The sequence below is a fragment of the Toxorhynchites rutilus genome, chromosome 3 (assembly GCF_029784135.1).
Source record: "Toxorhynchites rutilus septentrionalis strain SRP chromosome 3, ASM2978413v1, whole genome shotgun sequence".
Classification (NCBI taxonomy): Eukaryota; Metazoa; Arthropoda; class Insecta; order Diptera; family Culicidae; genus Toxorhynchites; species Toxorhynchites rutilus.
Genome location: NC_073746.1, coordinates 194,762,675 through 194,774,164, shown reverse-complemented (window position 1 = coordinate 194,774,164; position 11,490 = coordinate 194,762,675).

Sequence of the window (11,490 nt, the reverse complement as noted above, 5' to 3'; positions counted from 1 at the left end):
GCATTCACGTATTTTCTCGGTAGCAAGAACTGCTTTCTTTGGTTGATAACTGATGTTGAAAATTGACTGACGTTACATCTGTATTGTACAGAAAAATAACTAAGGAGCAACATGATGAGCTATGTATTTCCTACTGCTCTGTTCTTATTTTAAAGGACTTTAATCCGAAGATCATCCGTCCCTGTATTTACTGTTGGTTTTTCAGAACGCTTATAGCTCGTTTAATTCTCGACATATCGTAGAGTTCGTCTCCAAAACCTCAGTTCTTTTTCATTTTTATTTACTTGTTTGCGGAGACTACAAATCTAACAATTCATTCGTCTCCGAAACCACTGTTTAAGGTACGGTAATGTGTTCAATAGTGGAATATGTGATAGTGAATGAGCTGACGACCACCTATGCATTCCCTATCACAGCCATCATTTTGATTGTACGATATGTACATACGCCGAAAGATGCCCGGTGTTGAACATTTAATAAGTACAAAGCCTTCAGAAAAAAATCAAGAATCAAGTTTGTAAAAAAAACGCAAAAACACAACACCAAAGGTTCTTTTCAGAACCCCCAACATGTTCATAAAGAGTAAACAGTAAACTAATCCATTTTTCAGGTAGATAGGTAGGTATTCACAATATATTTAAAATATATATTTAGCAAAAACTGTCCCCTTTGTATAGTCCTACGTCACTCCGGTTATGTCCCCGACATTACCCACCCGTATTTTTTTTATCCAAAATATATATTTTATTAAGGCTCATATGGCGTCAGCCTAACGGGGCCGGGAGTTCAATATTTTGACAATGTTTGCTTAGACTATGTTAGTAATATGTAACCGATTACTCGCGGTTGACTCGAGGTTAGTATTACAAGTGTTCTCATAATTGGTATGTCGCAGTCTTCGATGCTCTGTACGTGTGCCCGACACGGGATCCTATCCTATTGGGATGCAGCTGACCAGCAACGCCCCCCTAGTCTGTACCCCATATCTAGCGTGGTGCGTCTTTCTCGACTCGAGGAATCCAGGATAGAATGGTCTTTAGCTGGCGCAATCATCAGCTCGTGTAGAGTTGTCATGAGCGGTACAACCTTTGACTCTTGTTGAATAATCAGTGGACTGCACAACCTTCGGCCCGTGTATCTGTAAAGAGTGTGTATGTATTGCCGCGACTAAGTAAAAGTTTATCGATCGGATAGGGGGGATATGAAACGGGGACACAACGAAGGAAACATCATTAAACGTTGACATCGGCGTTTCTGAGGAACAGGTATAGATGAAGCAGAAGATCAGGATCCCGGCTGCCTAAGATATCCCGGACGGGGATATCCGATTGTCTGCCTTGTGCTCTCAGTGCTCTAGAGAGCTGAGAGCGAGCAGCATGGATCGGGATACACGACCAGACAACATGCTCGATATCGTGGTAGCCATCGCCACAATCACAAAGATTGTTTGCTGCGAGCCCAATGCGATAGAGATGCGCGTTTAGGTTGTAGTGATTGGACATAAGCCGAGATATCACTCGAATGAAATCACGGCCTACATTCAATCCCTTGAACCATGCACTCGTCGAGACCTTAGGGAAATCACCACTCCACATGCGCTGCCAACTTACGAGCGTATTCTGACGAGGAATGTGGAAAAATTCATTATAAGCAATTTGCCTTTCAAAAAGTGTGCCTTCTAAAGCGCCCACCTTAGCTAGCGAGTCCGCTTTCTCATTCCCCGGAATCGAGCAATGAGAGGGAACCCATGCTAAGGTAATCTTGAATAATTTTTCGACCAAAACACTCAATAGTTGTCTTATTCTTGTTAGGAAATAAGATGAGCGTTTATCAACTTTCATTGAGCGGATTGCCTCTATTGAGCTGAGACTGTCTGAAAAAATAAAATAGTGGTCGATGGGCAATGTTTCAATGATCCCTAGAGCATAGTATATCGCACCCATTTCTGCGACATACACGGAACAAGGATCTTTGAGTTTGAAAGAGGCACTGTAATTTTCATTGAAGATGCCGAAGCCAGTGGACCCGTTTATGAATGAACCGTCAGTAAAGAACATTTTATCAGATCTAACTTTCCCATATTCTGCCGAAAATATCGGCGGAATAGAATCGGAGCGTAGGTGATCTGGGATTCCATGGATTTTTTGTCGCATGGACAGATAAAAAATGACAGAGGAATTGCAGTAGTATGGGAAGCAAACTTGGTTGGAGATGCCTGGTGAAGGGTGCACGTGGAGTGTAAGGTACTCATGGTATAAAGACATAAAACTTGACTGAGGAGTCAGTTGGAGTAGATTTTCGAAGTTATCAATTACCAATGGATTCATGATCTTGCAACGGATGAGAATTCTGTAGGATAATTCTGTGAACCGAAGAGTAAGCGGGGGTACTCCTGCCAAAACTTCGAGACTCATCGTATGTGTCGAATGCAAACACCCCATGGCTATACGCAAGCAACGATATTGTATTCTCTCCAGCTTGAGAATATGAATCCTGGCAGCTGATCGGAAGCAAAAACTGCCATATTCTAACACTGATAATATCGTTGTTTTGTACAACTGAATGAGGTCTCCTGAATGGGCACCCCACCATGTTCCTGTAATTGTTTGGAGAAAATTGATTCTTTGCTGGCATTTCTGTTTCAAATACGCAATGTGTCTCCCCCAGGTACACTTAGAATCAAAATATACACCCAGGTATTTGAAAAACATAGAGTGTTGGATCGTTTTGCCAGATAGGTGAAGCTGGAATTGGGCGGGTTCGTGCTTCCTAGAAAAAACGACCATTTCAGTTTTCTCCGTAGAGAATTCGATACCCAGCTTGAGGGCCCACGTGAACAGATTGTTCAGGGTATCTTGCAACGACTTTTGCAGAACGACGGGATTAGTACCCGTAATTGTAGTAGAGGAATTGATGTAGTCAGGAAAAACAAACACGGTTGTGAATATACGAAGAAGGAGCAACCTGCATGGAGATGAATTCATGATATGAACTCATAAATCCAGAGTGAAAATTCAGCTCGATTAGTTGCTCAAAATTTCCGATCGCCAATGGATTCATAATCTTACACCGGATGAAGAACCGAAGAGATAATACATTGAAGCGATCTTTTAGTGGCAGTACGCCTGCCAAAACCTCGAGACTCATGGTCTGGTAGTATGTTGATATCCCTAAATTAGTTTCTTATCGATTAAGATCTCCAAGTCCTTGACAGTCTATTCTCGCTGTAACTGTGCCAAAGCATGTTCGAAGAGAAAAAAAGGGTATTTGCGTCCATATAAAATGACCGTGCATTTAGACGAGTTTAATAACATTCGGTTAATATGACACTATTCATCAAAGGCTGTTGTCTCAGACAAACTGCATCTGGTCGATACTTTATTATGTACAGCAGGAATTAAAACGGTCTTATGTGAGTTCCTTAGCGAACGCCGGACCCAGCTGGAAAGAACTGGGGATCGAAACGTGGGCCGCAACGACCGATACATAGTGCTCATATCTATGCAATAGTTTATGAAAGCCGCAACCATCTTGGACATGGCACTCAAAGCAGTTATACCGCGACAATTCGAAAAGATAATTTAAGGTGAAGGTGGAAGGAAGCTACCAATGGCTGCCACAATGGCCTTACAAATTAAACACAAATTTCTACATTACTCGGGAATTAATGAAGCAAATGAAACGAAATTTGTTATAAAGGGCGAACACGAAATTATTGCGACACATTCAACAGGGCATAACTTTTTTACCATTGGGTAAAAATCAACCAAATTTTGCACACTTTCTCATTGATGTGTATTGTCTATATGCTGTCAAACTCGAAGTCGTGTTTTTCGATTCAACGAAAATGGAGGTGAACCAACGTGAGTCGAGAGAACAAATTCTTTCCAAACACCTGGAATTTCCTGACCTGTCGCACCGGCAGTTGGGAAAAATGTTGAACATTCACCATTCAACCGTCTCCAGAATGTTGAGGCGGTTGACGTTGGACCACGGCAAAGGAGCTAGAAGAAAACTGGGACCGGAGAACAAAAAGACGGAGGGAAAGGTGAAGCGGATGATTAAAGCAAATCCCAATGTCTCAAGCCGTGATTTCGCTAAAAAGATCGGCATGTCGCAGAGCTACGTCCAAAATGCAAAGAAGAGACCTGGACTACATACATACAAAGGACAGAACTTCCCAAACCGCGATGAGCGACAACAATCGACGGCTAAAACTCGGGCACGGAAGCTCTACGAGAAGATGCTGACAAAATATGGCTGCTGTGTGATGGACGACGAAACATATATAAAAACCGATTTTAAGTAAATTCCGGGGTTGGAGTTTTTCACCGGCAAGAGCAAGTTCGATGTGGACGACAAATTTAAGAAGAAGAAAATGTCGAAGTTCGTCTCCAAATATCTCGTTTGGCAGGCCATCTGCTCTTGCGGACTGAGGAGTGACATACCATACAAATGAAACACAAATTTGTGCATTACTCGAGAATTAATCAAGCAAATGAAACCAAATTTGACATGTGAAGGTTTAAGGGTGCAATAAATGTTTCTATGATGGTTAGACTCTCCACCCCCTCTCTAAGGGGTGGCTGCCATACAAATTAAACTAAAATTTTTGCATTATTCGAGAGCTAATCAAGCAAATGTAACCAAATTAGGCATATGGAGGTTTTAGGGTACAATAAATGTTTCTATGGCGGTTAGACACTCCACCCCCTCTCTAAGGGGTGGCTGCCATACAAATGAAACACAAATTTGTTTATTTCTTTAGATATAACATTCATCTGACAACATCGTCTTAATGAATAAAAACTTGAAAAAAGTAAACAAAAACATGGAAACATAACATTAAAACATAATATTAAACACATCGGGATTCTCAATTCGGTTTCTGAAGCGTAGTGATGATTACCCAAAGTCATAAAACTGCTCTACGGATGAGAAGGTTCTGATCATTTCCGTGACCGGCTCATGTTGACCATACGATGAACGATGTGCAAGCGGTTGTAGCAAAAACGAGGATCATAGAATTCTACTGGGAGCGCGAAAGTTCATCTTCTCGAGCAAGTTAGGCGCATCGATTTCACCACAAAGAAGTTTGGCAACGAAGGTGGCTTGTTGAATACGCCTGCGACACTCAAGAGTATTCAAGTTCGGATGAACCATTTTTGAATCCGTTCAATCCTGACGATCCACATGTGTTGGTAAGGGCTCCATACTACAGATGCGGTTTCAAGAATTGGCCGAACAAGCGAGCAGAAGAGAGATTTCAGGCAGTAGGGATCAGTAAAGTCCCTAGAGATTCTCGAAATAAACCCAAGCTGACGATTGGCCTTGCATATCAATGCAGATCGGTGTGTGTCGAATGTGAGCATTGGGTCGAGAGTTACACCCAAGTCGTTGACCTTACTGACTCTCTCCAGGATGAAATCATCGATCGTGTAGTCGAGTATAGTTGGCTGTCTTTTTCGATGGAAAGTCATGATGACACACTTATTTATGCTGATGGTTAGTTTGTTCAGGCGACACCAACTCACGAACTGGTAAAGCAGGCTCTGTAACCGACGGCAATCCTCGAGAGTTTTGATGGCTAGATAGATTTTCAAGTCGTCTGCATATATCGGCACACAGTCAGATGCTAAAATAAGCGACACATCGTTATAGAAGATCGCAAACAGCAGTGGTCCAAGATTGCTGCCTTGCGGTACACCCGAAGAAACAGCAAACGGAGATGAAGTGTGAGACAGGAGCTTGACACGGAGCGTTCTTCCAGACAGATATGATCGCAGCCAGTTGATGAATTCGTCGGAAGCACCAAGACGGGTCGTACTCGCCTAGAGTGGCACGTTGGAAGACCCCTTCCCCAGACTCAACAACAGGACCGGGACGGCTAATCTGACGCTGGCTACAAGGCGACTGAATTGGACGGGTTAGGGGCTTCCATGATGCCGTTAATCATGCGTCCCAGTGGTGGAAGTTTGAACGTAGTCAGGCAGATAGGAGCGATCATAAAATGCATACTTGCCTGAAGAGTTAGGTTGGGAGACTCTCCCCCAACATCCGACCACAGGACCGGGATGACTTGAACGGGAAGGGTCAATCCGAGGTGGGTGAAGTCCGGCGTGTGACACCACTGAGTCGGAGTAGTTGAGAGCTCCCATGGTACTTTGTTTATTGCAACCCGGTTGGAAAAACGTTGGTGATTGCTGCTGATATGACTCGCTGAATATATATTCTCCTCGTTCTCCTCGTCCAATCTGCTTCTCTATTTCAGACGGGGCGTTTTGGAGAACCCCGACTGAGTTTTCCGATCTTGATAGTCGATGAATTCGTGAAAGTATACTCCATCAGGCCACGTGTCAGCACATAGAGCCACTTCCCGATATTTTTCGTCGATTCCAATTTTGAACGAGACGAAACGCATCGCATTCAGGTCAGTGTCCTTTTTACCAGCTTTTTAACTATGGGTCGTCGCACGGAATGCACTCGGTGACTAGCGAAAGTATGTCGTCTTCAGAGGCTTTTGGATCGATTCGGGACATGTATACCCAGCAGTTTTCAGGCTCTGGGCAACAACAGGAATGGTGGTTTTTGTTTTTCTCCTACCGCACGACATTGTAGGTAGCTTTGGAGATTCTAGTTCCGCAGCATCAACGGATCTATTAATAGTTGGTCGTTTAAGGCTCGGCCACGGTTCGGGAGTTGTAGGAGCAGTGGAGACTTTGGTTGTTAATAATTCCACTTGCTCCCGGTTCTTCACCAACTCTGATTGGATTCCTTCCAATGCAGTACGATGTGTTTCGCTCAGCTTGTGAAAGCATAATTCAAAATGGCGAACGCATCACGAATGCTTTGACTTTATGATCGCAGTACAATTGTTGCAAAACCAAAACAGATTGGGTTGATCGTTGATGAAATCCATGTTCGCTCTAGTGAATGAAACGCAATCCAAGTGCGCAATTTTTTCGCAAAATCCCTGATATTTGATGAACTTCAACGTTTTCACCGGCTCAGAGTACTGAAGGCAGCTGGATTCCATCATAGAGCTTAATGCGGGAAAATTTACAGTTATGCAACCCTTAAGGTAGGTAATCTTGTGTGGTAAAAGTTCAAATTGTACGCAATTTTCAGTACCGCTGCTGACCAGCAGATGTCGCTTCGGGAGAAAAGTTTTGCATGGAGAGGTGATAGAGAGAGGTTCTTTTCAAAACACCAATAACAATCACTACACTACACTGCCGAATAATCATGAATTTGGGACAAAAACGAACAAACTGCACTACACCAACGGATAAGAACTGTTCACAAAGTGAATTACGTGTCAGTACGAATTAAAAACAAAAGAAGTATTTCAAAAAACGGTAAACAAAAATGAACAACAAAAAACAGGAAGTGGGTTATATCTATGGTATAACCGCAAGGGTGACGTAGGACTATCGTTGATTTAGAGATCATTTGTTTGAAGTTGAATCTAAATCCATCCTGAATGAATGAATAAATAAATATTTGGGTGACTTCAAAAACGAGAGTGTTACTTTGAAGACTCAAGGTTTTATGCATCCAATATTGGATACAAAAAACCTTGTTCTGAAGAATAATCTTCAGAAGCTTTCCTGTTAACTGCACTTGATTGACAAATCACAAAACCAAATGTATGTGGTCGCAGTATTATATGGATAGAAAACATTAAAATAAACTCGCTTGAATGTAATTTCCAATTCTAAGGGGAACTGGCAGATTATTTTTCAGCAACGATCATTTCTTTCCAGGTTTCCTCTCGATAACCAGCAAACGAAAAGAGTTGCGCGCGTGTATGTGTGTGTGTGTGGCGGCTGCTTCTATGTCTTCCCGAGGAACCGTATTTCGATGCTGATACTCTCTTGGTCACTTTCTTTTCTCCTTCTGATCGATCGGCTTTTCTGCGCTCCCTCACAGTTAAAACAAACTGATTGCATTTCAGGTCAGGTCAAGCCAGGTAATGAATACCTCGATCCCTCGCCGTTCAGCTCGTTCAGTAACGATGTTGTCTTGTCGATGTCCTCAGGCGTCATGCACAAATTACGTAACGCAAAAATCCGGATTTTGAACCTCCCCCCCCCCCCCCCTTTCGTAACGCAATTTCCTATCTCTAATAAACAGCTAATTACACTTGATTGAAAAATTACGAAATCAAATGTATTTGGTCGCTGTGTTCGCCATATAATTAGAAAACATTAAAATAAACTCTTTCGCATGGATGTATTCTTCAATTCCCAGGGAACTGGCAGATTATTTTTCAGCAACGATTAGATCTTTCCGGAATTTTCTCGATGCTGTATGGCATCCAAACGAAAATTCTCGTTTCAGTTTGGCCTGCAAAAAACTTTTCTGAACTCTAATCCATCAAATTTGGAGCCCTGAAAAGGGCCGTTGATTATATGCTAAGCTAATATAGCACCCTCTCCTTGGATTCGACGGGCCAGCTGAATGTCCTTGGGCATGATGTGACGCGTTTTACGTGGATAGCACACAAATTTGTATCTTCGAATAAGCCTCCTGCAGCGTCATAACCGCGGAACTTTGGAAGCGCAAGTCGGTTTTGAAGTCCTGAGCAATTCCACGATCCAAAAGCTGCAAAGGTAGCTTGCGGATCAGCAATTCGGTCGACTTCCGATAGCGATGAATTTCACGCAAAGTTCCCGGTCGATAGCGATGTGGCTTCTTCACCTATCCTGCGGCTGGTGCGCTTATCCGAGCTGCTTTCGTGTGACTTACCACTGAAAGACTAACTAGCTATCTGCTTGGTCCCAAACAAACGAGTCGTCACGGTGCGAGAGTAGAGTAAGAAATGAACGAAAGCAAAGGAAGCGTCATTTTATAACCTGTTTTCGAAGCTATCATTAAGTTATTGAAACAATTTTCCGACTCAATAAATAGCAATCATATAACTCTTGGACATTTTATCTTTTGTATGAAATGATTATCACTGTTCCGTTGATCCAAAGCAGAATGAATCACGCTTGAAGAAGGAATGGATTTTATCTTGGAATTTACTCAGCAAAAATAATGCCCTTTCCCAACACTTAAAAACGACAAACGGTAAACAGTTTCATCAAAGTGATTTCTTCGATATGGGGATATATTCACTACATCATGTCATGTATTTCATATTCTTCATAATGAAATCCATATCCATGGCACCTATCGGTATTGAATTATCATCGACACCACGATTTTCGCTAAATGCTCCTTTCAGTTCGGCCTGTAAAAAACTTTTCTGAACTCTAATCCATCAAATTTGGAGCCCTGAAAAGGGCTGTTGATTATATGCTAAGCCAATATAGCACGCTATCCTCGGATACGATGGGCAAGCTGGATGTCCTTGGGCATGATGTGACGCGTTTTGCATGGATAGCACACAAATTGGTATCTTCGAATAAGCCTCCTGCAGCGTCATAACCGCGGAACTTTGGAAGCGCAAGTCGGTTTTGAAGTCCTGAGCAATTCCACGAACCAAATGCTGCAAAGGTAGCTTGCGGATCAGCAATTCGGTCGACTTCTGATAGCAACGAATTTCATGCGAAGTTCCCGGTCGATAGCGATGTGGCTTCTTCACGCTTCCTGCGGCTGGTGCGCTTATCCGAGCTGCTTTCGTGGTGCCTTACCGCCGAAGGACTAACGAGCTGTCTGCTTAGTCCCGATGAAACAAGTCCTCACGGTGCGAAAGTAGAGTAAGAAATGAACGAAAGCAAGGGAAGTGTCATTTTATAAAACATAAAAGAATCGAATGTAATGTAATGTAATGTAATGTAAACCCAACCCTCTTTATTATATAAGCTTACTGTATACTCACGAATATAATAAGGGTGGGATTTAGATTCTATACTTTTATGGTTTATAAAATGACGCTTCCTTTGCTTTCGTTCATTTCTTACTCTACTCTCGCACCGTGACGACTCGTTTGTTTGGGACCAAGCAGATAGCTAGTTAGTCTTTCAGTGGTAAGGCACACGAAAGCAGCTCGGATAAGCGCACCAGCCGCAGGATAGGTGAAGAAGCCACATCGCTATCGACCGGGAACTTTGCGTGAAATTCATCGCTATCAGAAGTCGACCGAATTGCTGATCCGCAAGCTACCTTTGCAGCATTTGGTTCGTGGAATTGCTCAGGACTTCAAAACCGACTTGCGCTTCCAAAGTTCCGCGGTTATGACGCTGCAGGAGGCTTATTCGAAGATACCAATTTGTGTGCTATCCATGCAAAACGCGTCACATCATGCCCAAGGACATCCAGCTTGCCCATCGTATCCGAGGAGAGCGTGCTATATTAGCTTAGCATATAATCAACGGCCCTTTTCAGGGCTCCAAATTTGATGGATTAGAGTACAGAAAAGTTTTTTACAGGCCGAACTGAAAGGAGCATTTAGCGAAAATCGTGGTTTCGATAATAATTCGTTACCGATAGGTGCCATGGATATGGATTTCTTATTGAAGAATATGAAATACATGACATGATGTAGTGAATATATCCGAAGAAATCACTTTGGTGAAACTGCATTATAAAATTATTTGTGTACGAATGCCGCAATCGATAGTCGACTCTAATTTGCGCTGGGTAATTTCCTCGGAGGACTCGATTCCTCCTTTGAACATTAATAATCTCTTTCTGGCAAAACGATGTGGTATGAATCACATTATTTGAATGATAGAATGAAGAAGTTTTCTGCCACTTTCCTTCAACCTCCAAACGTATCTTTCTGCCGTTTGTCGTTTTCGCGTTCGCTAATCCTTTCTCACAACACCCATTTCTCGTTTGAGAAATTGTTGAGTAAACATTGTTTGCCAGTGCGCGTAGAGCGGGAATTCCTAAAGATTCATTGCACCTCTAATAAATTACCAAAAGACGTGGTCTTACGTTGATCACACTTGATTGAAAAAATCCAAAACGAAATGTATTTGGTCGCAGCATTATATGAGTAGAAAGCAAATAATCGCTCGAAAATGGCTTGATTTTCGCGATGTGAAACATTTTCCGTTTTTCATGTTATGCATCCAATATTGGATACGAAAATTTCCACTGATGGGGAAAAAAATATTCAGAAGCTTTCCTGTTAATTGCGATTGATTGAAAAATAACAAAACCAAATGTATTTGGTTGCAGTGTTATATGGATAGAAAACATTAAAATAAACTCTTTCGCATGAATGTATTTTTCAATTCCCAGGGGAACAGATTATTTTTCAGCAACGATGATAGCAACGAGAATTCCGCGCGTGTATGTGTGTGTGTGGCGACTGCTCCGATGTTTCAAGCGGAACCGTGGCATCACTCTCCTCCTGATGGATTCCCTTTTGGCCTTAGGTGCACAAACAGGCTCTTGGTGACACCGTTCATCAGCGTTTTCATGATAAACGAAATTAGCTCCACAACAACAGCGACAACATGCTCCAATCGCTGTTCAATCATAACTGAGTGGGTTTACGAGCGGCGTTCGCTTATATACCGATTGGTGATT